The sequence below is a fragment of the Chiloscyllium plagiosum genome, unplaced genomic scaffold (assembly GCF_037043375.1).
Source record: "Chiloscyllium plagiosum isolate Xiang-an unplaced genomic scaffold, Cpla_swu_hap1 HiC_scaffold_29, whole genome shotgun sequence".
NCBI classification, from domain to species: domain Eukaryota; kingdom Metazoa; phylum Chordata; class Chondrichthyes; order Orectolobiformes; family Hemiscylliidae; genus Chiloscyllium; species Chiloscyllium plagiosum.
The window spans coordinates 34,206,944-34,233,515 of NW_028270167.1; the positions used below are offsets into that span (position 1 = coordinate 34,206,944).

The 26,572-nt window shown below is 63.0% G+C and overlaps 1 protein-coding gene across 3 annotated transcripts in view; it reads left to right on the plus strand.

Annotated features, from left to right (window-relative positions):
* Positions 1–1,203: 1,203 nt before the first annotated feature.
* Positions 1,204–26,572, plus strand: part of LOC148142282 (uncharacterized) — a 145,856-nt gene continuing 120,487 nt past the window's right edge. For all 3 annotated transcript variants that reach the window (XM_087976480.1, XM_087976479.1, XM_087976482.1), the window contains exon 1: positions 1,204–1,299. The gene's annotated coding sequence lies outside the window, so the exon portion shown is untranslated. The remainder of the gene's footprint in view (positions 1,300–26,572) is intronic.

Genomic DNA, 26,572 nt, shown 5'->3' on the forward strand with positions numbered 1-26,572 from the left:
AAACACATGTACACAGGCTTACACACACTCACATGCATGCATTCACACACATACAAACATACACACATAAACACACACACCTGCACGCGCACACATACCCATACAAATACACACACACAGACTTACACATGTTCACATGCATGCACATACATACCCACACAAACACACAAGCATGCACACAGCTGTATGCATGGTCACATGCATGCACACACTCACACACACACACATACTTAAACACACTTGCATGCACACATATACCCAAACACACACAGACTTACACATGTTCACATGCTTGCACACACACATACTCAAAGAAACACACACACTGATTTAAACACACTCACATGCACGCACACACATACCCACACATACACACAGACCTGTACACTCCCACATGCATGCACACACATGCCCACACAAATATACACACAAACTTACACACGTTCACATGCACGCATGCACACATAGCCAAACACGCACACACACAGACTTACACGCATACACACAAACACAGACACATGAACAGAGGTGTCTCTCATGCCAATTATTCTTAACCACTGAAAAGCAGGAAAGGAAATTCGTGGAACGTTTGATGGAAAGCATTACAGACAAGACTGGGGATCTTATGAGGCAGTGGTTGTGTTTCCATTCTTTGAGCCAGGAGCCCATTTCAATTCCCTGCTCCAGAGGTGTGTAAAAATATCAGGCTGGTCAGAAAATATCTGTACAGGGGGAGGCTATTGCCCAGTGGCCCAGAGACACATGTATTGGGAGCTGGGTTCAAATCCCACCATGCCAGATAATTTAAACTCAACTAAAACTCTGCAGGCAAGGCGCAGTGGTAGTGTCCCTAGTTCTGAGCCAGGACTTCCAGGTTCAAGTCCCACCTGCTCCAGAGGGGTGTTATAACATTTCTGAACAGATTGATTAAAATATATCTGCAGACACAGTCGACCCTCTTCCTTCATTTGAAGAGCCTTTCATTTCTAGAAGAATTACTAACTGGCGTCTCCAGGAAGCTGTGCTCGGCAGCAGCACCCACACACCTCCCCAACTTGACAGGAATCACTGAGGGAGAGAACACTCTCTGGCTCGGAGACATCACGAGTCTTGTTTGATTCCGTGCCAAGAAAAGTGCAGTTTTAACAGGACAAAAGAAAGTGGCGTTATCCGGTAGTTGGTGCGGTGCTGAGTGCGTCACCTCTTTAAGCAGACACACCCTTAAAGTTGTACTTAAATACCGATGCTCATCGCGATCCTCGTTATTGATGCTAAAGAGCTGCACTGCCGTCTTCCTCAGTAAGTACCCGGACTTGAACGGAGATTTTTGTGGTGAGAAATTGAATAACGAAAGTTGCTATGCGTGACAAGCCATGCCGTTTAGAGTCACTGACTCAATCACAGAACGTGTTGCAAAGTGGACCTTATAACTTGCTCGATTTTCTGTAACGTGAGCTGTTTTGTATCTGTCTGCTGAGTACACTGCAAGTTCTCAAGTTGTATTGAATGTCAAGCCCTCCCTCAGTAGGCGGCTGGATGGGGGTTGCAGGTCTCTAGGTTATAGGATGTGATGGACGGCAGCTCCCAAGCCTTGGGGACAGTAAGGGCAGCTCATTCCACACGCAGACACACACTGTGTGTGTGTGTGTTATCAGTCCCACTGGGCTGTATAACGCCTTGAGTTTGTTTCATTTCTCGCATGAAAAATGTAAACAGGGAAATGGTTATAACATTCATAAAACTCTCAGTGTATAGAGAGCATGGTGATAGTGGATTAGTGGGCTCAGTGAAGCAGTGTACTAATTGTGGTTACCTCGCTTTGCAGAAATATTTGCGTAGCTGCAAGTGTCTGTGCGGTTTTCAATTTGATGTGCCTGTGATCAGACTGTATCAGTGTAAGTAACTCGAACCCCATTCAGTTTTCTGAAAAGATTAGATTAGATTCCCCACAGTGTGGAAACAGGCCCTTCAGCCCAACAAGTCCACCCCGACCCTCTGAAGATTAACCCACCCAGACCCATTTTCCTACCCTACATTTACCCCTGACTAATGCCCCTAACACTACAGGCAATTTAGCACGGCCAATTCACCTAACCTGCACATCTTTTGGATTGTGGGAGGAAACCAGAGCACCCGGAGGAAACCCACGCAGACACGGGGAGAACGTGCAAACTCCACACAGACAGTCACCCAAGATACAAACACAAGTCGTGTGTTCTCACTGTTCGACAGAGACAGTGTCTTTAATCCCCTGATTCCGCCTCCTCTCTGGATAGGCAAAGCTTGGACCAAATCAAAGGCTCCAACGTCTCTGGGAAAGAGTGGGGCGCTGCACCCTGAGAGAGTGGGTTAACACTGAGACAGGAACAGAGCCTGAGTTGAGGTTGCAGCGAGAGGTTACCATCCCAGACCGTGACCAAGCTGCAAACTGCAGCAGGTACAGGACAACAGCCGCAGGATGACGGACTGGGCTGGAAACAAGAACTCTGCCTCTCCCTGCACAGGTGCTGTTGAGTTTCTGCAGGTTTTAGTGTCTGTGCCACATGACAACATAGGTCACCCCCCTCGCTGGCCCTCCCCCTGCATCCACCCTCAGGCTGTCACCCACACCTCCCGATTATAGGGACAGCAGCCCGCCTCCCTCTGAGTGATACAGCGGCTTGGGAGCTGAGCGGTCCCCTGAGTGAACGCTGCCCGTGGTATACACTCCCAAAGCTCCAACTCCCGGCCTTTCCCGTCACCAGGATACTAGTGAGAGAGGATTATGTCAGTTTGTGGCTAGTTGATGACTGCCAGACTACTCAGACCCCTTTGCATCATGGTAGCCCACAAACCCACCAAAACAGCAGCTAATGAACTTGAAAGACCCTAGAGAGACAACAGGCAAATCTAATGTCATTTACTGTGCAAGGACTGTAACAAACAATATATTGGACGAACAGGCAGAAAACTAGCCACTAGGAAACATGAACATCAACTAGCTACAAAACGACATGACCCTCTCTCACTAGTATCCTTACATACGGATGAGGAAGGACACCACTTCAACTGGGACAACACATCCATCCTAAGACAAGCCAAACAGAGACAGGCACCAGAATTCCTAGAAGCATGGCATTCAAACCGGAACTCTATCAACAAACACATTGACTTGGACCCCATTTACCACCCCCTGAGAAAAAGAATAGGAAATGACATCATTATAGGAAATGGCATCAGCACAGGAAATGACATCACCAACCCAAGGAAACCAAACATATATATATAGAAAGCAGAAAACACCACCACTGCTTAATCCGGAGGCTCACTGAAGATGTTATCTAGTGTGTTGACGAAATGTCTGAAAAAGAACCTTCCAACTCAGTGAGCAAACCTACATCCAGAACCTCAACCTGAGCTACAAATCTTCTCAAAACTTGCTATCACCATTTGGCCTCTGTCTCTTTTTATCAGTTTCTAATTCTCTCTACCATGTTTAATTTCACAATTTACTCATATACAGGATATTTTTCTAATCAGAGCAGTCAGGAACCATGGGAAATGCAGCACAGGTCCGTTTTTTAGTCCGCGTGATGTACTGGATGCTGGAACTGGGATTCCCCACAAATAAACAAACATCCTACTGAGGGAATCTTGCAAGCCCATTTATAATAGAACATGCATTCATATTGTTCCTTTCACAACTTCCACAAAGTGATTTGAAGTGCGTTCACTGTCATAACACAGGAAACTGATTTATTCATACCACAGATGGAGATAAGGTAAATGATCATTGATTTGTTGATAAAAATTTGCCAGGACGTTTGGTATTGCTATGTGACCTTTTATGCATCTATCTGAGATGGCAGATGGGGCCCTCATTTTAATAGGAGAAGAAGGGCTAATGCCCGAAACGTCGATTCTCCTGTTCCCTAGATGCTGCCTGACCTGCTGCGCTTTTCCAGCAACACATTTCCATCCCTCATTTTAATACTTCATCCCAATATCAGGTAACTCCCACAGTACAACAGGACACAGTACCTTTTCTGAAGTGTTAGCGTGAGTTTACCATTGTGTTTCCAAAGTGGTGTTTAACCTACAGATCCTGAGGCAAACTGTGAGCCCAGAGCCAAAGCTGATGCAACATAGAACAGTATGACACAGGAACAAACTCTTCGGCCCACGACATTGTGCTGAACGTGATGCCAAATTAAATTAATCCCTTTTGCCTGTGCTTGGTCTATGTCACTCCATTCTTTGCATATTCATGTGCTTATCTAAAAGTCCCTTAAACCCCTGATAGTATCGGCCTCCACAATCACCCTTGGCAGTGCGTTCCGGACTCCTACCACTTTCTGTGTAAATAGCTTGCCCTTCACATTTCCTTTCAACTTTCTCCTCTCACCTTAAATGCATTCCCCTAATATTAGATATTTCAACTCGGGGAAAAAGATTCCAACCATCAACCCTGGCTATGCACCTCATAACTTTATAGACTTCTATCAATTGTTCTATGTGTTGTGTTTAGAATAATCCGTTACTCAGAAATTCTAATTGCTCCTTAAATCATACAACTCCAGTTGACTAAGTAAATGGACCAGTGAGTTTAATGCACCAGTGAGCTCTCGCGCGCACACTCTCTCTCTCGCGGCGCGCTCTCTCTCTCGCGCGCACACTCTCTCTCTCGCGCGCACACTCTCTCTCTCGCGCGCACACTCTCTCTCTCGCGCGCACACTCTCTCTCTCGCGCGCACACTCTCTCTCTCGCGCGCACACTCTCTCTCTCGCGCGCACACTCTCTCTCTCGCGCGCACACTCTCTCTCTCGCGCGCACACTCTCTCTCTCGCGGCGCGCTCTCTCTCGCGGCGCGCTCTCTCTCGCGGCGCGCTCTCTCTCGCGGCGCGCTCTCTCTCGCGGCGCGCTCTCTCTCGCGGCGCGCTCTCTCTCGCTCTCGCGTGCGCCCTCTCTCGCTCTCGCGTGCGCTCTCTCTCTCTCTCTCGCTCTCGCGTGCGCTCTCTCTCTCTCTCTCGCTCTCGCGTGCGCTCTCTCTCTCTCGCTCTCGCGTGCGCCCTCTCTCGCTCTCGCGTGCGCCCTCTCTCGCTCTCGCGTGCGCCCTCTCTCGCTCTCGCGTGCGCCCTCTCTCTCGCGGCGCGCTCTCTCTCGCGGCGCGCTCTCTCTCGCGGCGCGCTCTCTCTCGCGGCGCGCTCTCTCTCGCGGCGCGCTCTCTCTCGCGGCGCGCTCTCTCTCTCTCTCTCACTCTCTCTCTCTCGCGTGCGCTCTCTCTCGCTCTCGCGTGCGCTCTCTCTCGCTCTCGCGTGCGCTCTCTCTCTCGCTCTCGCGTGCGCCCTCTCTCGCTCTCGCGTGCGCCCTCTCTCGCTCTCGCGTGCGCCCTCTCTCGCTCTCGCGTGCGCTCTCTCTCGCTCTCGCGTGCGCCCTCTCTCGCTCTCGCGTGCGCTCTCTCTCTCTCTCTCGCTCTCGCGTGCGCTCTCTCTCTCTCGCTCTCGCGTGCGCCCTCTCTCGCTCTCGCGTGCGCCCTCTCTCGCTCTCGCGTGCGCCCTCTCTCGCTCTCGCGGCGCGCTCTCTCTCGCGGCGCGCTCTCTCTCGCGGCGCGCTCTCTCTCGCGGCGCGCTCTCTCTCGCGGCGCGCTCTCTCTCGCGGCGCGCTCTCTCTCGCGGCGCGCTCTCTCTCGCGGCGCGCTCTCTCTCTCTCTCTCACTCTCTCTCTCTCGCGTGCGCTCTCTCTCGCTCTCGCGTGCGCTCTCTCTCTCGCTCTCGCGTGCGCTCTCTCTCTCGCTCTCGCGTGCGCCCTCTCTCGCTCTCGCGTGCGCCCTCTCTCGCTCTCGCGGCGCGCTCTCTCTCGCGGCGCGCTCTCTCTCGCGGCGCGCTCTCTCTCGCGGCGCGCTCTCTCTCTCGCGTGCGCTCTCTCTCGCTCTCGCGTGCGCTCTCTCTCGCTCTCGCGTGCGCTCTCTCTCTCGCTCTCGCGTGCGCCCTCTCTCGCTCTCGCGTGCGCCCTCTCTCGCTCTCGCGTGCGCCCTCTCTCGGTCTCTCTCGCTCTCGTGTGCTCTCTCACTCTCTCTCACTCTTGCGTGCTCTCTCACTCTCTCGCTCTCACGCGCTCTCTCTCACGCGCTCTCTCTCGCGCGCTCTCTCTCTCGCGCTCTCTCTCTCTCGCGCTCTCTCTCACGCGCTCTCTCTCGCGCGCTCTCTCTCTCGCGCGCTCTCTCTCTCGCGCGCTCTCTCTCGCGCTCTCTCTCTCGCGCTCTCTCTCGCGCGCTCTCTCGCGCGCGCTCTCTCGCGCGCGCTCTCTCGCGCGCGCTCTCTCGCGCGCGCTCTCTCGCGCGCGCTCTCTCTCTCGCGCGCGCTCTCTCGCTCTCTCGCGCGCACTCTCTCGCACTCTCGCGCGCACTCTCTCGCACTCTCGCGTGCACTCTCTCGCACTCTCGCGTGCACTCTCTCTCTCGCTCTCGCACGATCTCTCTCTCGCTCTCGCACGATCTCTCTCTCGCTCTCGCACGCTCTCTCTCGCTCTCGCACGCTCTCTCTCTCTCGCGCGCTCTCTCTCTCACTCGCGCGCGCTCTCTCTCTCACTCGCGCGCGCTCTCTCTCTCACTCGCGCGCGCTCTCTCTCTCACTCGCGCGCGCTCTCTCTCTCACTCGCGCGCGCTCTCTCTCTCACTCGCGCGCGCCTTCTCTCTCTCACTCGCGCGCGCCTTCTCTCTCTCACTCGCGCGCGCCTTCTCTCTCTCACTCGCGCGCCCTCTCTCTCTCACTCGCGCGCCCTCTCTCTCTCACTCGCGCGCCCTCTCTCTCTCACTCGCGCGCCCTCTCTCTCTCACTCGCGCGCCCTCTCTCTCTCACTCGCGCGCGCTCTCTCTCTCACTCGCGCGCGCTCTCTCTCTCACTCGCGCGCGCTCTCTCTCTCACTCGCGCGCGCTCTCTCTCTCACTCGCGCGCGCTCTCTCTCTCACTCGCGCGCGCTCTCTCTCTCACTCGCGCGCGCTCTCTCTCTCACTCGCGCGCTCTCTCTCTCACTCGCGCGCTCTCTCTCTCACTCGCGCGCTCTCTCTCTCTCTCTCTCTCTCTCGTGCGCTCTCTCTCTCTCTCTCGTGCGCTCTCTCTCTCTCTCGCGTGCTCTCTCTCTCTCGCTCGCATGCGCTCTCTCTCTCTCGCTCTCGAGTGCGCTCTCTCTCTATCTCTGTCTCGCGCTCTCTCGCTCTCGCGCGCTCGCTCTCTCACTCACGCGTGCTCTCTCTCTCTCGCTCTCGAGTGCGCCCTCTGTCTCGCTCTCGAGTGCGCCCTCTGTCTCGCTCTCGAGTGCGCCCTCTGTCTCGCTCTCGAGTGCGCCCTCTGTCTCGCTCTCGAGTGCGCCCTCTGTCTCGCTCTCGAGTGCGCTCTCGATCTCGCTCTCTCTCTCTCTCGCTCTCGCGTGCTCTCTCTCTCTCTCGCTCTCGCGTGCTCTCTCACTCTCTCTCTCGCTCTCGCGTGCTCTCTCACTCTCTCTCTCGCTCTCGCGTGCTCTCTCACTCTCTCTTTCGCTCTCGCGTGCTCTCTCACTCTCGCTCTCGCGTGCTCTCTCACTCTCGCTCTCGCTCTCGCGTGCTCTCTCGCTCTCGCGTGCTCTCTCACTCTCTCTCTCGCTCTCGAGTGCGCCCTCTCTCTCGCTCTCGAGTGCGCCCTCTCTCTCGCTCTCGAGTGCGCCCTCTCTCTCGCTCTCGAGTGCGCCCTCTCTCTCGCTCTCGAGTGCGCCCTCTCTCTCGCTCTCGAGTGCGCCCTCGATCGCGCTCTCGAGTGCGCCCTCGATCGCGCTCTCGAGTGCGCCCTCGATCGCGCTCTCGAGTGCGCCCTCGATCGCGCTCTCGAGTGCGCCCTCGATCGCGCTGTCGAGTGCGCCCTCGATCGCGCTGTCGAGTGCGCCCTCGATCGCGCTGTCGAGTGCGCCCTCGATCGCGCTCTCGAGTGCGCCCTCGATCGCGCTCTCGAGTGCGCCCTCGATCGCGCTCTCGAGTGCGCCCTCGATCGCGCTGTCGAGTGCGCCCTCGATCGCGCTGTCGAGTGCGCCCTCGATCGCGCTGTCGAGTGCGCCCTCGATCGCGCTGTCGAGTGCGCCCTCGATCGCGCTGTCGAGTGCGCCCTCGATCGCGCTGTCGAGTGCGCCCTCGATCGCGCTGTCGAGTGCGCCCTCGATCGCGCTGTCGAGTGCGCCCTCGATCGCGCTGTCGAGTGCGCCCTCGATCGCGCTCTCGAGTGCGCCCTCGATCGCGCTCTCGAGTGCGCCCTCGATCGCGCTCTCGAGTGCGCCCTCGATCGCGCTCTCGAGTGCGCCCTCGATCGCGCTCTCGAGTGCGCCCTCGATCGCGCTGTCGAGTGCGCCCTCGATCGCGCTGTCGAGTGCGCCCTCGATCGCGCTCTCGAGTGCGCCCTCGATCGCGCTCTCGAGTGCGCCCTCGATCGCGCTGTCGAGTGCGCCCTCGATCGCGCTCTCGAGTGCGCCCTCGATCGCGCTCTCGAGTGCGCCCTCGATCGCGCTCTCGAGTGCGCCCTCGATCGCGCTCTCGAGTGCGCCCTCGATCGCGCTCTCGAGTGCGCCCTCGATCGCGCTCTCGAGTGCGCCCTCGATCGCGCTCTCGAGTGCGCCCTCGATCGCGCTCTCGAGTGCGCCCTCGATCGCGCTCTCGAGTGCGCCCTCGATCGCGCTCTCGAGTGCGCCCTCGATCGCGCTCTCGAGTGCGCCCTCGATCGCGCTCTCGAGTGCGCCCTCGATCGCGCTCTCGAGTGCGCCCTCGATCGCGCTCTCGAGTGCGCCCTCGATCGCGCTCTCGAGTGCGCCCTCGATCGCGCTCTCGAGTGCGCCCTCGATCGCGCTCTCGAGTGCGCCCTCGATCTCGCTCTCGAGTGCGCCCTCGATCTCGCTCTCGAGTGCGCCCTCTCTCTCGCTCTCGAGTGCGCTCTCTCTCTCGTTCGCTCTCGCGTGCTCTCTCTCACTCTCGCTCTCGCGTGCTCTCTCACTCTCACTCTCTCTCTCGCTCTCGCGTGCTCTCTCACTCGCTCTCGAGTGCGCTCTCTCTCTCGCTCTCGCGCACTCTCTCTCTCTCGCTCTCGCGCGCACTCTCTCTCGCTCTCGCGCGCACTCTCTCTCGCTCTCGCGCGCACTCTCTCGCGCTCTCGCGCGCTCTCTCTCTCTCTCTCGCTCTCGCGCGCTCTCTCTCTCTCTCGCTCTCGCGCGCTCTCTCTCTCTCGCTCTCGCGCTCTCTCTCTCTCTCGCTCTCGCGCTCTCTCTCTCTCTCGCTCTCGCGCGCTCTCTCTCTCTCTCGCGCGCTCTCTCGCTCTCGCGCGCTCTCTCTCTCGCTCTCACGCGCCCTCTCTCTCTCTCTCGCTCTCACGCACTCTCTCTCTCTCGCTCGCATTCTCTCTCTCGCTCACGCGCGCTCTCTCTCTCTCTTGCTCTCGCGTTCTCTCTCTCTCTCGCTCTCGCGTGCTCTCTCTCGCTCTCTCGCGTGCGCTCTCTCTCTCTCTCTCGCTCTCACGCGCTCTCTCTCTCTCGCTCTCGCGCGCTCTCTCTCTCTCGCGCGCTCTCTCTCTCTCGCTCTCGCGCGCTCTCTCTCTCTCGCTCTCTCTCGCTCTCGCGTGCTCTCTCTCGCTCTCGCGTGCTCTCTCTCGCTCTCGCTCTCGCGTGCTCACACTCTCTCTCTCGCTCTCTCGCGCCCTCTCTCTCTCTCTCGCTCTCACGCGCCCTCTCTCTCTCTCTCGCTCTCACGCGCCCTCTCTCTCTCTCTCGCTCTCACGCGCCCTCTCTCTCTCTCTCGCTCTCACGCGCCCTCTCTCTCTCTCTCGCTCTCACGCGCGCTCTCTCTCGCTCTCGCGCTCTCTCTCTCTCTCCCGCACGCTCTCTCTCTCTCTCTCCCGCATGCTCTCTCTCTCTCTCCCTCTCCCGCGCGCTCTCTCTTGCTCTCGCGCGCTCTCTCTCTCTTGCTCTCGCGCGCTCTCTCTCTCTTGCTCTCGCGCGCTCTCTCTCTCTCGCTCTCGATCGCTCTCTCGCTCTCGATCGCGCTCTCTCTCTCTCTCGCTCTCGATCGCGCTCTCGATCTCACTCGCGTGCTCTCGCGCGCGCTCTCTCTCGCACGCATTCTCTCTCTCTCGCTCTCACGCGCGCTCTCTCTCTCTCGCTCTCACGCATTCTCTCTCTCTCTCTCGCTCTCGCGTGCTCTCTCTCGCTCTCTCGCGTGCGCTCTCTGTCTCTCTCTCTCGCTCTTGCACTCTCTCTCGCTCGCTCTCGCGCGCGCTCTCTCTCTCGCTCTCGCGTGCTCTCTCTCTCTCTCGCTCTCGCGCGCTCTCTCTCGCTCTCGCATGCTCTCTCTCTGTCTCGCTCTCGCGCTCTCACTCGCTCTCTCTCTCGCGCTCTCACTCGCTCTCACCCACGCACGCTCTCTCTGTCGCTCTCGCGTACTCTCTCTCTCTCTAGCTCTCGCGCGCTCTCTCTCATGCGCCCTCTGTCTCTCTGTCTCTCGCGCACTCTCTCTCGCTCGCGCGTGCTCTCTCTCTCTTTATCGCTCACACGCCCTCTCTCTCTCTCTCACTCTCTCGCCCTCTCTCTCTCTCGCTCCCGCGCGCTCTCTCTCTCGCTCCCTCGTGCTCTCTCTCTCGCTCCCACGCGCTCTCTCTCTCTCTCCCGCGCGCTCTCCCTCTCTCGCTCTCGCGCGCTCTCCCTCTCTCGCTCTCGCGCGCTCTCCCTCTCTCGCTCTCGCGCGCTCTCCCTCTCTCGCTCTCGCGCGCTCTCCCTCTCTCGCTCTCGCGCGCTCTCCCTCTCTCGCTCTCGATCGCGCTCTCTCTCTCTCGCTCTCTATCGCGCGCTCTCTCTCTCTCGCTCTCGATCGCGCTCTCTCTCTCTCGCCCTCGATCGCGCTCTCTCTCTCTCGCTCTCGATCGCGCTCTCTCTCTCTTGCTCTCGCGCGCTCTCTCTCTCTTGCTCTCGCGCGCTCTCTCTCTCTTGCTCTCGCGCGCTCTCTCTCTTGCTCTCGCGCGCTCTCTCTCTTGCTCTCGCGCGCTCTCCCTCTCTCGCTCTCGATCGCTCTCTCGCTCTCGATCGCGCTCTCTCTCTCTCTCTCGCTCTCGATCGCGCTCTCTATCTCACTCGCGTGCTCTCGCGCGCGCTCTCTCTCTCGTTCTCGCGCGCGCGCTCTCTCTCTCGTTCTCGCGCGCGCGCTCTCTCTCTCACTCTCGCGCGCGCGCTCTCTCTCTCGCTCTCACGCGCGCTCTCTCTCTCTCGCTCTTGCACTCTCTCTCTCGCTCTCGCGCGTGCTCTCTCTCTCGCTCTCGCGTGCTCTCACTCGCTCTCGCTCTCGCGCTCTCACTCGCTCTCTCTCTCGCGCTCTCACTCGCTCTCACCCACGCACGCTCTCTCTGTCGCTCTCGCGTACTCTCTCTCTCTAGCTCTCGCGCACTCTCTCTCGCTCGCGCGTGCTCTCTCTCTCTTTATCGCTCACACGCCCTCTCTCTCTTTATCGCTCACACGCCCTCTCTCTCTCGCTCCCGCGCGCTCTCTCTCTCGCTCCCGCGCGCTCTCTCTCTCTCGCTCCCGCGCGCTCTCTCTCTCTCGCTCCCGCGCGCTCTCTCTCTCTCGCTCCCGCGCGCTCTCTCTCTCTCGCTCCCGCGCGTTCTCTCTCTCTCGCTCTCGCGCGCTCTCTCTCTCTCGCTCTCGCGCGCTCTCTCTCGCTCTCGATCGCGCTCTCTCTCTCGCTCTCGATCGCGCTCTCTCTCTCTCTCTCTCTCTCGCTCTCGATCGCGCTCTCTATCTCACTCGCGTGCTCTCGCGCGCGCTCTCTCTCGCACGCATTCTCTCTCTCTCGCTCTCACGCTCTCTCTCCCTCTCGCTCTCGTGTGCTCTCTCTCGCTGTCTCGCGCGCTCTCTCTCTCTCTCTCGCTCTCGTGCGCGCTCTCTCGCTTCATCTCGCTCTCGTGCGCGCTCTCTCGCTTCATCTCGCTCTCGTGCGCGCTCGCTCGCTCCATCTCGCTCTCGTGCACGCTCTCTCGCTCCATCTCGCTCTCGCGCGCGATCTCTCGCTCTCGCTCTCGCGCGAGCTCTCTCGCTCTCGCTCTCGCGCGCGCTCTCTCTCTCTCTCTCTCGCGCTCTCGTGCGCGCTCTCTCGCTCCATCTCGCTCTCGCGCGCGCTCTCTCGCTCCATCTCGCTCTCGCGCGCGCTCTCTCGCTCCATCTCGCTCTCGCGCGCGCTCTCTCTCTCTCGCTCTCGTGCGCGCTCTCTCGCTTCATCTCGCTCTCGCGCGCGCTCTCTCGCTCCACCTCGCTCTCGCGCGCGCTCTCTCGCTCCACCTCGCTCTCGCGCGCGCTCTCTCGCTCCACCTCGCTCTCGCGCGCGCTCTCTCGCTCCACCTCGCTCTCGCGCGCGCTCTCTCGCTCCACCTCGCTCTCGCGCGCGCTCTCTCGCTCCACCTCGCTCTCGCGCGCGCTCTCTCGCTCCACCTCGCTCTCGCGCGCGCTCTCTCGCTCCACCTCGCTCTCGCGCGCGCTCTCTCTCTCTCGAGTGCGCTCTCTGTCTCGCTCTCGCGCTCTCTCTCTCTCGAGCGCGCTCTCTCTCTCTCGCTCGGGCTCGCTCTCTCTCGCGTGTGCTCTCGCTCTCTCTTGCTCTCGCGCACGTTCTCTCTCTCTCGCTCTCACGCGCTCTCTATCTCACTCGCGTGCTCTCGCGCGCTCACTCTCTCGCTCCATCTCGCTCTCGCGCGCGCTCTCTCGCTCCATCTCGCTCTCGCGCGCGCTCTCTCGCTCCATCTCGCTCTCGCGCGCGCTCTCTCGCTCCATCTCGCTCTCGCGCGCGCTCTCTCGCTCCATCTCGCTCTCGCGCGCGCTCTCTCGCTCCATCTCGCACTCGCGCGCGCTCTCTCGCTCCATCTCGCACTCGCGCGCGCTCTCTCGCTCCATCTCGCTCTCGCGCGCGCTCTCTCGCTCCATCTCGCTCTCGCGCGCGCTCTCTCGCTCCATCTCGCTCTCGCGCGCGCTCTCTCGCTCCATCTCGCTCTCGCGCGCGCTCTCTCGCTCCATCTCGCTCTCGCGCGCGCTCTCTCGCTCCATCTCGCTCTCGCGCGCGCTCTCTCGCTCCATCTCGCTCTCGCGCGCGCTCTCTCGCTCCATCTCGCTCTCGCGCGCGCTCTCTCGCTCCACCTCGCTCTCGCGCGCGCTCTCTCGCTCCATCTCGCTCTCGCGCGCGCTCTCTCTCTCTCGCGCTCTCGAGTGCGCTCTCTGTCTCGCTCTCGCGCTCTCTCTCTCGCGCGCGCTCTCTCTCTCTCGCTCGGGCGCGCTCTCTCTCGCGTGTGCTCTCGCTCTCTCTTGCTCTCGCGCACGTTCTCTCTCTCTCGCTCTCACGCGCTCTCTATCTCACTCGCGTGCTCTCGCGCGCTCACTCTCTCGCTTCATCTCGCTCTCGCGCGCGCTCTCTCGCTCCATCTCGCTCTCGCGCGCGCTCTCTCGCTCCATCTCGCTCTCGCGCGCGCTCTCTCGCTCCATCTCGCTCTCGCGCGCGCTCTCTCGCTCCATCTCGCTCTCGCTCGCGCTCTCGAGTGCGCTCTGTCTCGCTCTCGAGTGCGCTCTCTCTCTCTCGCTCGGGTGCGCTCTCTCTCGCGTGTGCTCTCGCTCTCTCTTGCTCTTGCGCACGTTCTCTCTCTCTCGCTCTCACGCGCTCTCTATCTCACTCGCGTGCTCTCGCGCGCTCACTCTCTCGCTTCATCTCGCTCTCGCGCGCGCTCTCTCGCTCCGTCTCGCACTCGCGCGCGCTCTCTCGCTCCGTCTCGCTCTCGCGCGCGCTCTCTCGCTCCGTCTCGCTCTCGCGCGCGCTCTCTCGCTCCGTCTCGCTCTCGCGCGCGCTCTCTCGCTCCGTCTCGCTCTCGCGCGCGCTCTCTATCTCACTCGCGTGCTCTCGCGCGCGCTCTCTCTCGCACGCTCTCACGCGCGCTCTCTCTCTCTATCGCTCTCGCGTGCTCTCTCGCTCTCTCGCGTGCGCTCTCTCTATCTCTCTCTCGCTCTCGCACTCTCTCTCTCGCTCGCTCTCGCGTTCTCTCTCTCTCTCGCTCTCGCGTGCTCTCTCTCGCTCTCGCGCGCTCTCTCTCTCTCTCTCTCTCTCTCGCGCGCTCTCTCTCTCTCTCTCTCTCGCGCGCTCTCTCTCTCTCTCTCTCGCGTGCTCTCTCTCTCGTTCTTGCGCGCGCTCTCTCTCTCTCTCTCGCTCGCATGCGCTCTCTCTCTCTCGTTCTCGAGTGCGCCCTCTGTCTCGCTCTCGAGTGCGCCCTCTGTCTCGCTCTCGAGTGCGCCCTCTGTCTCGCTCTCGAGTGCGCCCTCTGTCTCGCTCTCGAGTGCGCCCTCTGTCTCGCTCTCGAGTGCGCCCTCTGTCTCGCTCTCGAGTGCGCTCTCTGTCTCGCTCTCTCTCTCTTTCGCTCTCGCGTGCTCTCTCACTCTCTCTCTCTCTCTCGCGTGCTCTCTCACTCTCTCTCTCGCGTGCTCTCTCACTCTCTCTCTCTCTCGCATGCTCTCTCACTCTCTCTCTCGCTCTCGCGTGCTCTCTCACTCTCTCTCGCTCTCGAGTGCGCCCTCTGTCTCGCTCTCGAGTGCGCCCTCTGTCTCGCTCTCGAGTGCGCCCTCTGTCTCGCTCTCGAGTGCGCCCTCTGTCTCGCTCTCGAGTGCGCCCTCTGTCTCGCTCTCGAGTGCGCCCTCTGTCTCGCTCTCGAGTGCGCCCTCTGTCTCGCTCTCGAGTGCGCCCTCTCTCTCGCTCTCGAGTGCGCCCTCTCTCTCGCTCTCGAGTGCGCCCTCTCTCTCGCTCTCGAGTGCGCCCTCTCTCTCGCTCTCGAGTGCGCCCTCTCTCTCGCTCTCGAGTGCGCCCTCTCTCTCGCACTCGAGTGCGCCCTCTCTCTCGCTCTCTCTCTCTTTCGCTCTCGCGTGCGCTCTCTCGCTTCATCTCGCTCTCGCGCGCGCTCTCTCGCTCCATCTCGCTCTCGCGTGCGCGCTCTCTCGCTTCATCTCGCTCTCGCGCGCGCTCTCTCGCTCCATCTCGCTCTCGCGCGCGCTCTGTCGCTCCATCTCGCTCTCGCGCGCGCTCTCTCTCTCACTCGCTCTCGTGCGCGCTCTCTCGCTCCATCTCGCTCTCGCGCGCGCTCTCTCGCTCCATCTCGCTCTCGCGCGCGCTCTCTCGCTCCATCTCGCTCTTGCGCGCGCTCTCTCGCTCCATCTCGCTCTTGCGCGCGCTCTCTCGCTCCATCTCGCTCTCGCGCGCGCTCTCTCGCTCCATCTCGCTCGCGCGCGCGCGCTCTCTCTCTCTCCATCTCGCTCTCGCGCGCGCTCTCTCGCTTCATCTCGCTCTCGCGCGCGCTCTCTCGCTTCATCTCGCTCTCGCGCGCGCTCTCTCGCTTCATCTCGCTCTCGCGCGCGCTCTCTCGCTTCATCTCGCTCTCGCGCGCGCTCTCTCGCTTCATCTCGCTCTCGCGCGCGCTCTCTCGCTTCATCTCGCTCTCGCGCGCGCTCTCTCGCTCCATCTCGCTCTCGCGCGCGCTCTCTCGCTCCATCTCGCTCTCGCTCTCTCGCTCCACCTCGCTCTCGCGCGCGCTCTCTCGCTCCACCTCGCTCTCGCGCGCGCTCTCTCGCTCCACCTCGCTCTCGCGCGCGCTCTCTCGCTCCACCTCGCTCTCGCGCGCGCTCTCTCGCTCCACCTCGCTCTCGCGCGCGCTCTCTCGCTCCACCTCGCTCTCGCGCGCGCTCTCTCGCTCCACCTCGCTCTCGCGCGCGCTCTCTCGCTCCACCTCGCTCTCGCGCGCGCTCTCTCTCTCGCTCTTGCTCTCGCGCGCGCTCTTTCTCTCTCGCGCTCTCGAGTGCGCTCTGTCTCGCTCTCGAGTGCGCTCTCTGTCTCGCTCTCGCGCTCTCTCTCTCTCGAGCGCGCTCTCTCTCTCTCGCTCGGGCGCGCTCTCTCTCGCGTGTGCTCTCGCTCTCTCTTGCTCTCGCGCACGTTCTCTCTCTCTCGCTCTCACGCGCTCTCTATCTCACTCGCGTGCTCTCGCGCGCTCACTCTCTCGCTTCATCTCGCTCTCGCGCGCTCACTCTCTCGCTTCATCTCGCTCTCGCGCTCACTCTCTCGCTTCATCTCGCTCTCGCGCGCGCTCTCTCGCTCCATCTCGCTCTCGCGCGCGCTCTCTCGCTCCATCTCGCTCTCGCGCGCGCTCTCTCGCTCCATCTCGCTCTCGCGCGCGCTCTCTCGCTCCATCTCGCTCTCGCGCGCGCTCTCTCTCTCACTCGCTCTCGTGCGCGCTCTCTCGCTCCATCTCGCTCTCGCGCGCGCTCTCTCGCTCCATCTCGCTCTTGCGCGCGCTCTCTCGCTCCATCTCGCTCTTTCGCGCGCTCTCTCTCTCTTGCTCTCGCGCTCTCTCTCTCTTGCTCTCGCGCGCTCTCTCTCTTGCTCTCGCGCGCTCTCTCTCTTGCTCTCGCACTCTCTCTCTCTCTCGCGCGCTCTCTCTCTCTCTCGCTCTCGCGTGCTCTCTCTCGCTCTCGCGTGCTCTCTCTCTCTCTCGCTCTCGTGCGCGCTCTCTCGCTACATCTCGCTCTCGCGCGCGCTCTCTCGCTCCACCTCGCTCTCGCGCGCGCTCTCTCGCTCCACCTCGCTCTCGCGCGCGCTCTCTCGCTCCACCTCGCTCTCGCGCGCGCTCTCTCGCTCCACCTCGCTCTCGCGCGCGCTCTCTCGCTCCACCTCGCTCTCGCGCGCGCTCTCTCTCTCGCTCTTGCTCTCGCGCGCGCTCTCTCTCTCGCTCTTGCTCTCGCGCGCGCTCTTTCTCTCTCGCGCTCTCGAGTGCGCTCTGTCTCGCTCTCGAGTGCGCTCTCTGTCTCGCTCTCGCGCTCTCTCTCTCTCGCGCGCTCTCTCTCTCTCGCTCGGGCGCGCTCTCTCTCGCGTGTGCTCTCGCTCTCTCTTGCTCTTGCGCACGTTCTCTCTCTCTCGCTCTCACGCGCTCTCTATCTCACTCGCGTGCTCTCGCGCGCTCACTCTCTCGCTTCATCTCGCTCTCGCGCGCGCTCTCTCGCTCCGTCTCGCACTCGCGCGCGCTCTCTCGCTCCGTCTCGCACTCGCGCGCGCTCTCTCGCTCCGTCTCGCACTCGCGCGCGCTCTCTCGCTCCGTCTCGCTCTCGCGCGCGCTCTCTCGCTCCGTCTCGCTCTCGCGCGCGCTCTCTCGCTCCGTCTCGCTCTCGCGCGCGCTCTCTCGCTCCGTCTCGCTCTCGCGCGCGCTCTCTCGCTCCGTCTCGCTCTCGCGCGCGCTCTCTATCTCACTCGCGTGCTCTCGCGCGCGCTCTCTATCTCACTCGCACGCTCTCACGCGCGCTCTCTATCTCACTCGCACGCTCTCACGCGCGCTCTCTCTCGCACGCTCTCACGCGCGCTCTCTCTCTCTATCGCTCTCGCGTGCTCTCTCGCTCTCTCGCGTGCGCTCTCTCTATCTCTCTCTCGCTCTCGCACTCTCTCTCTCGCTCGCTCTCGCGTTCTCTCTCTCTCTCGCTCTCGCGCGCTCTCTCTCGCTCTCGCGCGCTCTCTCTCTCTCTCTCTCTCTCTCTCTCTCGCGCGCTCTCTCTCTCTCTCGCGTGCTCTCTCTCTCGCTCTTGCGCGCGCTCTCTCTCTCTCTCTCGCTCGCATGCGCTCTCTCTCTCTCGCTCTCGAGTGCGCCCTCTGTCTCGCTCTCGAGTGCGCCCTCTGTCTCGCTCTCGAGTGCGCCCTCTGTCTCGCTCTCGGGTGCGCCCTCTGTCTCGCTCTCGGGTGCGCCCTCTGTCTCGCTCTCGAGTGCGCCCTCTGTCTCGCTCTCGAGTGCGCTCTCTGTCTCGCTCTCTCTCTCTTTCGCTCTCGCGTGCTCTCTCACTCTCTCTCTCGCTCTCGCGTGCTCTCTCACTCTCTCTCTCGCGTGCTCTCTCACTCTCTCTCTCTCTCGCATGCTCTCTCACTCTCTCTCTCGCTCTCGCGTGCTCTCTCACTCTCTCTCGCTCTCGAGTGCGCCCTCTGTCTCGCTCTCGAGTGCGCCCTCTGTCTCGCTCTCGAGTGCGCCCTCTGTCTCGCTCTCGAGTGCGCCCTCTGTCTCGCTCTCGAGTGCGCCCTCTGTCTCGCTCTCGAGTGCGCCCTCTGTCTCGCTCTCGAGTGCGCCCTCTGTCTCGCTCTCGAGTGCGCTCTCTGTCTCGCTCTCTCTCTCTTTCGCTCTCGCGTGCTCTCTCACTCTCTCTCTCGCTCTCGCGTGCTCTCTCACTCTCTCTCTCGCGTGCTCTCTCACTCTCTCTCGCTCTCGCGTGCTCTCTCACTCTCTCTCTCGCGTGCTCTCTCACTCTCTCTCGCTCTCGAGTGCGCCCTCTCTCTCGCTCTCGAGTGCGCCCTCTCTCTCGCTCTCGAGTGCGCCCTCTCTCTCGCTCTCGAGTGCGCCCTCTCTCTCGCACTCGAGTGCGCCCTCTCTCTCGCTCTCTCTCTCTTTCGCTCTCGCGTGCTCTCTCACTCTCTCTCTCGCTCTCGCGTGCGCTCTCTCGCTTCATCTCGCTCTCGCGTGCGCTCTCTCGCTCCATCTCGCTCTCGCATGCGCGCTCTCTCGCTTCATCTCGCTCTCGCGCGCGCTCTCTCGCTTCATCTCGCTCTCGCGCGCGCTCTCTCGCTTCATCTCGCTCTCGCGCGCGCTCTCTCGCTTCATCTCGCTCTCGCGCGCGCTCTCTCGCTCCATCTCGCTCTCGCGCGCGCTCTCTCGCTCCATCTCGCTCTCGCTCTCTCGCTCCATCTCGCTCTCGCGCGCGCTCTCTCGCTCCATCTCGCTCTCGCGCGCGCTCTCTCGCTCCATCTCGCTCTCGCGCGCGCTCTCTCGCTCCACCTCGCTCTCGCGCGCGCTCTCTCGCTCCACCTCGCTCTCGCGCGCGCTCTCTCGCTCCACCTCGCTCTCGCGCGCGCTCTCTCGCTCCACCTCGCTCTCGCGCGCGCTCTCTCGCTCCACCTCGCTCTCGCGCGCGCTCTCTCTCTCGCTCTTGCTCTCTCTCTCGCTCTTGCTCTCGCGCGCGCTCTTTCTCTCTCGCGCTCTCGAGTGTGCTCTGTCTCGCTCTCGAGTGCGCTCTCTGTCTCGCTCTCGCGCTCTCTCTCTCTCGCGCGCTCTCTCTCTCTCGCTCGGGCGCGCTCTCTCTCGCGTGTGCTCTCGCTCTCTCTTGCTCTCGCGCACGTTCTCTCTCTCTCGCTCTCACGCGCTCTCTATCTCACTCGTGTGCTCTCGCGCGCTCACTCTCTCGCTTCATCTCGCTCTCGCGCGCGCTCTCTCGCTCCACCTCGCTCTCGCGCGCGCTCTCTCGCTCCATCTCGCTCTCGCGCGCGCTCTCTCGCTCCATCTCGCTCTCGCGCGCGCTCTCTCTCTCACTCTTGCTCTCGCGCGCGCTCTCTCTCTCTCGCGCTCTCGAGTGCGCTCTGTCTCGCTCTCGAGTGCGCTCTCTGTCTCGCTCTCGCGCTCTCTCTCTCTCGCGCGCTCTCTCTCTCTCGCTCGGGCGCGCTCTCTCTCGCGTGTGCTCTCGCTCTCTCTCGCTCTCGCGCACGTTCTCTCTCTCTCGCTCTCACGCGCTCTCTATCTCACTCGCGTTCTCTCGCGCGCTCACTCTCTCGCTTCGTCTCGCTCTAGCGCGCGCTCTCTTGCTCCGTCTCGCTCTCGCGCGCGCTCTCTCGCTCCGTCTCGCTCTCGCGCGCGCTCTCTCGCTCCGTCTCGCTCTCGCGCGCGCTCTCTCGCTCCGTCTCGCACTCGCGCGCGCTCTCTCGCTCCGTCTCGCTCTCGCGCGCGCTCTCTCGCTCCGTCTCGCTCTCGCGCGCGCTCTCTCGCTCCGTCTCGCTCTCGCGCGCGCTCTCTCGCTCCGTCTCGCTCTCGCGCGCGCTCTCTCGCTCCGTCTCGCTCTCGCGCGCGCTCTCTCGCTCTGTCTCGCTCTCGCGCGCGCTCTCTGTCTCGCTCTCGCGCGCGCTCTCTGTCTCGCTCTCGAGTGCGCTCTCTCTCTCGCTCTCGATCGCTCTCTCTCTCTCGCTCTCGATCGCGCTCTCGCTCTCGATCGCGCTCTCTCTCTCTCTCTCGCTCTCGATCGCGCTCTCTCTCTCACTCGCGTGCTCTCTCGCGCGCTCTCTCTCTCTCGCTCTCGCGCGCTCTCTCTCTCTCGCTCTCGCGCGCTCTCTCTCTCTCGCTCTCGATCGCGCTCTCTCTCTCACTCGCGTGCTCTCGCGCGCGCTCTCTCTCGCACGCATTCTCTCTCTCCTCGCTCTCACGCTCTCTCTCTCGCTCTCGTGTGCTCTCTCTCGCTGTCTCGCGCGCTCTCTCTCTCTCTCTCTCGCTCTCGTGCGCGCTCTCTCGCTTCATCTCGCTCTCGTGCGCGCTCTCTCACTCCATCTCGCTCTCGTGCGCGCTCTCTCGCTCCATCTCGCTCTCGTGCACGCTCTCTCGCTCCATCTCGCTCTCGTGCACGCTCTCTCGCTCCATCTCGCTCTCGTGCGCGATCTCTCGCTCCATCTCGCTCTCGCGCGCGCTCTCTCGCTCTCGCTCTCGCGCGCGCTCTCTCGCTCTCGCGCACGCTCTCTCTCTCTCGCTCTCGCGCGCTCTCTCTCTCTCGCTCTCGCGCGCGCTCTCTCTCTCTCGCTCTCGTGCGCGCTCTCTCGCTCCATCTCGCTCGCGCTCTCTCGCTCCATCTCGCTCTCACGCGCGCTCTCTCGCTCCATCTCGCTCTCACGCGCGCTCTCTCGCTCCATCTCGCTCTCGCGCGCGCTCGCTCGCTCCATCTCGCTCTCGCGCGCGCTCTCTCGCTCCATCTCGCTCTCGCGCGCGCTCTCTCTCTCTCTCTCTCGCGCGCGCTCTCTCGCTCCATCTCGCTCTCGCGCGCGCTCTCTCGCTCCATCTCGCTCTCGCGCGCGCTCTCTCGCTCCATCTCGCTCTCGCGCGCGCTCTCTCGCTCCATCTCGCTCTCGCGCGCGCTCTCTCTCTCTCTCGCTCTCGTGCGCGCTCTCTCGCTTCATCTCGCTCTCGCGCGCGCTCTCTCGCTCCATCTCGCTCTCGCGCGCGCTCGCTCGCTCCATCTCGCTCTCGCGCGCGCTCTCTCGCTCCATCTCGCTCTCGCGCGCGCTCTCTCGCTTCATCTCGCTCTCGCGCGCGCTCTCTCGCTCCATCTCGCTCTCGCGCGCGCTCTCTCGCTCCATCTCGCTCTCGCGCGCGCTCTCTCGCTCCATCTCGCTCTCGCGCGCGCTCTCTCGCTCCATCTCGCTCTCGCGCGCGCTCTCTCGCTCCATCTCGCTCTCGCGCGCGCTCTCTCTCTCTCTCTCTCGCGCGCGCTCTCTCGCTCCATCTCGCTCTCGCGCGCGCTCTCTCGCTCCATCTCGCTCTCGCGCGCGCTCTCTCGCTCCATCTCGCTCTCGCGCGCGCTCTCTCGCTCCATCTCGCTCTCGCGCGCGCTCTCTCTCTCTCTCGCTCTCGTGCGCGCTCTCTCGCTTCATCTCGCTCTCGCGCGCGCTCTCTCGCTCCATCTCGCTCTCGCGCGCGCTCGCTCGCTCCATCTCGCTCTCGCGCGCGCTCTCTCGCTCCATCTCGCTCTCGCGCGCGCTCTCTCGCTTCATCTCGCTCTCGCGCGCGCTCTCTCGCTCCATCTCGCTCTCGCGCGCGCTCTCTCGCTCCATCTCGCTCTCGCGCGCGCTCTCTCGCTCCATCTCGCTCTCGCGCGCGCTCTCTCGCTCCATCTCGCTCTCGCGCGCGCTCTCTCGCTTCATCTCGCTCTCGCGCGCGCTCTCTCTCTCTCTCTCTCTCTCGCGCGCGCTCTCTCGCTCCATCTCGCTCTCGCGCGCGCTCTCTCGCTCCACCTCGCTCTCGCGCGCGCTCTCTCGCTCCACCTCGCTCTCGCGCGCGCTCTCTCGCTCCACCTCGCTCTCGCGCGCGCTCTCTCGCTCCACCTCGCTCTCGCGCGCGCTCTCTCTCTCTCTCTCGCTCCCGCGCGCTCTCTCTCTCTCGCTCCCGCGCGCTCTCTCTCTCTCGCTCCCGCGCGCTCTCTCTCTCTCGCTCCCGCGCGCTCTCTCTCTCTCGCTCCCGCGCGTTCTCTCTCTCTCGCTCCCGCGCGTTCTCTCTCTCTCGCTCTCGCGCGCTCTCTCTCTCTCGCTCTCGCGCGCTCTCTCTCGCTCTCGATCGCGCTCTCTCTCTCGCTCTCGATCGCGCTCTCTCTCTCTCTCTCTCTCTCTCGCTCTCGATCGCGCTCTCTATCTCACTCGCGTGCTCTCGCGCGCGCTCTCTCTCGCACGCATTCTCTCTCTCTCGCTCTCACGCTCTCTCTCCCTCTCGCTCTCGTGTGCTCTCTCTCGCTGTCTCGCGCGCTCTCTCTCTCTCTCTCGCTCTCGTGCGCGCTCTCTCGCTTCATCTCGCTCTCGTGCGCGCTCTCTCGCTTCATCTCGCTCTCGTGCGCGCTCGCTCGCTCCATCTCGCTCTCGTGCACGCTCTCTCGCTCCATCTCGCTCTCGCGCGCGATCTCTCGCTCTCGCTCTCGCGCGAGCTCTCTCGCTCTCGCTCTCGCGCGCGCTCTCTCTCTCTCTCTCGCGCTCTCGTGCGCGCTCTCTCGCTCCATCTCGCTCTCGCGCGCGCTCTCTCGCTCCATCTCGCTCTCGCGCGCGCTCTCTCGCTCCATCTCGCTCTCGCGCGCGCTCTCTCTCTCTCGCTCTCGTGCGCGCTCTCTCGCTTCATCTCGCTCTCGCGCGCGCTCTCTCGCTCCACCTCGCTCTCGCGCGCGCTCTCTCGCTCCACCTCGCTCTCGCGCGCGCTCTCTCGCTCCACCTCGCTCTCGCGCGCGCTCTCTCGCTCCACCTCGCTCTCGCGCGCGCTCTCTCGCTCCACCTCGCTCTCGCGCGCGCTCTCTCGCTCCACCTCGCTCTCGCGCGCGCTCTCTCGCTCCACCTCGCTCTCGCGCGCGCTCTCTCGCTCCATCTCGCTCTCGCGCGCGCTCTCTCTCTCTCGAGTGCGCTCTCTGTCTCGCTCTCGCGCTCTCTCTCTCTCGAGCGCGCTCTCTCTCTCTCGCTCGGGCTCGCTCTCTCTCGCGTGTGCTCTCGCTCTCTCTTGCTCTCGCGCACGTTCTCTCTCTCTCGCTCTCACGCGCTCTCTATCTCACTCGCGTGCTCTCGCGCGCTCACTCTCTCGCTCCATCTCGCTCTCGCGCGCTCACTCTCTCGCTCCATCTCGCTCTCGCGCGCGCTCTCTCGCTCCATCTCGCTCTCGCGCGCGCTCTCTCGCTCCATCTCGCTCTCGCGCGCGCTCTCTCGCTCCATCTCGCTCTCGCGCGCGCTCTCTCGCTCCATCTCGCACTCGCGCGCGCTCTCTCGCTCCATCTCGCTCTCGCGCGCGCTCTCTCGCTCCATCTCGCTCTCGCGCGCGCTCTCTCGCTCCATCTCGCTCTCGCGCGCGCTCTCTCGCTCCATCTCGCACTCGCGCGCGCTCTCTCGCTCCATCTCGCACTCGCGCGCGCTCTCTCGCTCCATCTCGCACTCGCGCGCGCTCTCTCGCTCCATCTCGCTCTCGCGCGCGCTCTCTCGCTCCATCTCGCTCTCGCGCGCGCTCTCTCGCTCCATCTCGCTCTCGCGCGCGCTCTCTCGCTCCATCTCGCTCTCGCGCGCGCTCTCTCGCTCCATCTCGCTCTCGCGCGCGCTCTCTCGCTCCATCTCGCTCTCGCGCGCGCTCTCTCGCTCCATCTCGCTCTCGCGCGCGCTCTCTCGCTCCACCTCGCTCTCGTGCGCGCTCTCTCGCTCCATCTCGCTCTCGCGCGCGCTCTCTCTCTCTCGCGCTCTCGAGTGCGCTCTCTGTCTCGCTCTCGCGCTCTCTCTCTCGCGCGCGCTCTCTCTCTCTCGCTCGGGCGCGCTCTCTCTCGCGTGTGCTCTCGCTCTCTCTTGCTCTCGCGCACGTTCTCTCTCTCTCGCTCTCACGCGCTCTCTATCTCACTCGCGTGCTCTCGCGCGCTCACTCTCTCGCTTCATCTCGCTCTCGCGCGCGCTCTCTCGCTCCATCTCGCTCTCGCGCGCGCTCTCTCGCTCCATCTCGCTCTCGCGCGCGCTCTCTCGCTCCATCTCGCTCTCGCGCGCGCTCTCTCGCTCCATCTCGCTCTCGCGCGCGCTCTCTCGCTCCATCTCGCTCTCGCGCGCGCTCTCTCGCTCCATCTCGCTCTCGCGCGCGCTCTCTCGCTCCATCTCGCTCTCGCTCGCGCTCTCGAGTGCGCTCTGTCTCGCTCTCGAGTGCGCTCTGTCTCGCTCTCGAGTGCGCTCTCTCTCTCTCGCTCGGGTGCGCTCTCTCTCGCGTGTGCTCTCGCTCTCTCTTGCTCTTGCGCACGTTCTCTCTCTCTCGCTCTCACGCGCTCTCTATCTCACTCGCACGCTCTCACGCGCGCTCTCTCTCGCACGCTCTCACGCGCGCTCTCTCTCTCTATCGCTCTCGCGTGCTCTCTCGCTCTCTCGCGTGCGCTCTCTCTATCTCTCTCTCGCTCTCGCACTCTCTCTCTCGCTCGCTCTCGCGTTCTCTCTCTCTCTCGCTCTCGCGTGCTCTCTCTCGCTCTCGCGCGCTCTCTCTCTCTCTCTCTCTCTCTCTCTCTCTCTCTCTCGCGCGCTCTCTCTCTCTCTCGCGTGCTCTCTCTCTCGCTCTTGCGCGCGCTCTCTCTCTCTCTCTCGCTCGCATGCGCTCTCTCTCTCTCGCTCTCGAGTGCGCCCTCTGTCTCGCTCTCGGGTGCGCCCTCTGTCTCGCTCTCGGGTGCGCCCTCTGTCTCGCTCTCGAGTGCGCCCTCTGTCTCGCTCTCGAGTGCGCTCTCTGTCTCGCTCTCTCTCTCTTTCGCTCTCGCGTGCTCTCTCACTCTCTCTCTCGCTCTCGCGTGCTCTCTCACTCTCTCTCTCGCGTGCTCTCTCACTCTCTCTCTCTCTCGCATGCTCTCTCACTCTCTCTCTCGCTCTCGCGTGCTCTCTCACTCTCTCTCGCTCTCGAGTGCGCCCTCTGTCTCGCTCTCGAGTGCGCCCTCTGTCTCGCTCTCGAGTGCGCCCTCTGTCTCGCTCTCGAGTGCGCCCTCTGTCTCGCTCTCGAGTGCGCCCTCTGTCTCGCTCTCGAGTGCGCTCTCTGTCTCGCTCTCTCTCTCTTTCGCTCTCGCGTGCTCTCTCACTCTCTCTCTCGCTCTCGCGTGCTCTCTCACTCTCTCGCGTGCTCTCTCACTCTCTCTCGCTCTCGCGTGCTCTCTCACTCTCTCTCTCGCGTGCTCTCTCACTCTCTCTCGCTCTCGAGTGCGCCCTCTCTCTCGCTCTCGAGTGCGCCCTCTCTCTCGCTCTCGAGTGCGCCCTCTCTCTCGCTCTCGAGTGCGCCCTCTCTCTCGCACTCGAGTGCGCCCTCTCTCTCGCTCTCTCTCTCTTTCGCTCTCGCGTGCTCTCTCACTCTCTCTCTCGCTCTCGCATGCGCTCTCTCGCTTCATCTCGCTCTCGCGTGCGCTCTCTCGCTCCATCTCGCTCTCGCATGCGCGCTCTCTCGCTTCATCTCGCTCTCGCGCGCGCTCTCTCGCTTCATCTCGCTCTCGCGCGCGCTCTCTCGCTTCATCTCGCTCTCGCGCGCGCTCTCTCGCTCCATCTCGCTCTCGCGCGCGCTCTCTCGCTCCATCTCGCTCTCGCTCTCTCGCTCCATCTCGCTCTCGCGCGCGCTCTCTCGCTCCATCTCGCTCTCGCGCGCGCTCTCTCGCTCCATCTCGCTCTCGCGCGCGCTCTCTCGCTCCACCTCGCTCTCGCGCGCGCTCTCTCGCTCCACCTCGCTCTCGCGCGCGCTCTCTCGCTCCACCTCGCTCTCGCGCGCGCTCTCTCGCTCCACCTCGCTCTCGCGCGCGCTCTCTCGCTCCACCTCGCTCTCGCGCGCGCTCTCTCGCTCCACCTCGCTCTCGCGCGCGCTCTCTCTCTCCACCTCGCTCTCGCGCGCGCTCTCTCTCTCGCTCTTGCTCTCGCGCGCGCTCTCTCTCTCGCTCTTGCTCTCGCGCGCGCTCTTTCTCTCTCGCGCTCTCGAGTGCGCTCTGTCTCGCTCTCGAGTGCGCTCTCTGTCTCGCTCTCGCGCTCTCTCTCTCTCGCGCGCTCTCTCTCTCTCGCTCGGGCGCGCTCTCTCTCGCGTGTGCTCTCGCTCTCTCTTGCTCTCGCGCACGTTCTCTCTCTCTCGCTCTCACGCGCTCTCTATCTCACTCGTGTGCTCTCGCGCGCTCACTCTCTCGCTTCATCTCGCTCTCGCGCGCGCTCTCTCGCTCCACCTCGCTCTCGCGCGCGCTCTCTCGCTCCACCTCGCTCTCGCGCGCGCTCTCTCGCTCCATCTCGCTCTCGCGCGCGCTCTCTCTCTCACTCTTGCTCTCGCGCGCGCTCTCTCTCTCTCGCGCTCTCGAGTGCGCTCTGTCTCGCTCTCGAGTGCGCTCTCTGTCTCGCTCTCGCGCTCTCTCTCTCTCGCGCGCTCTCTCTCTCTCGCTCGGGCGCGCTCTCTCTCGCGTGTGCTCTCGCTCTCTCTCGCTCTCGCGCACGTTCTCTCTCTCTCGCTCTCACGCGCTCTCTATCTCACTCGCGTGCTCTCGCGCGCTCAC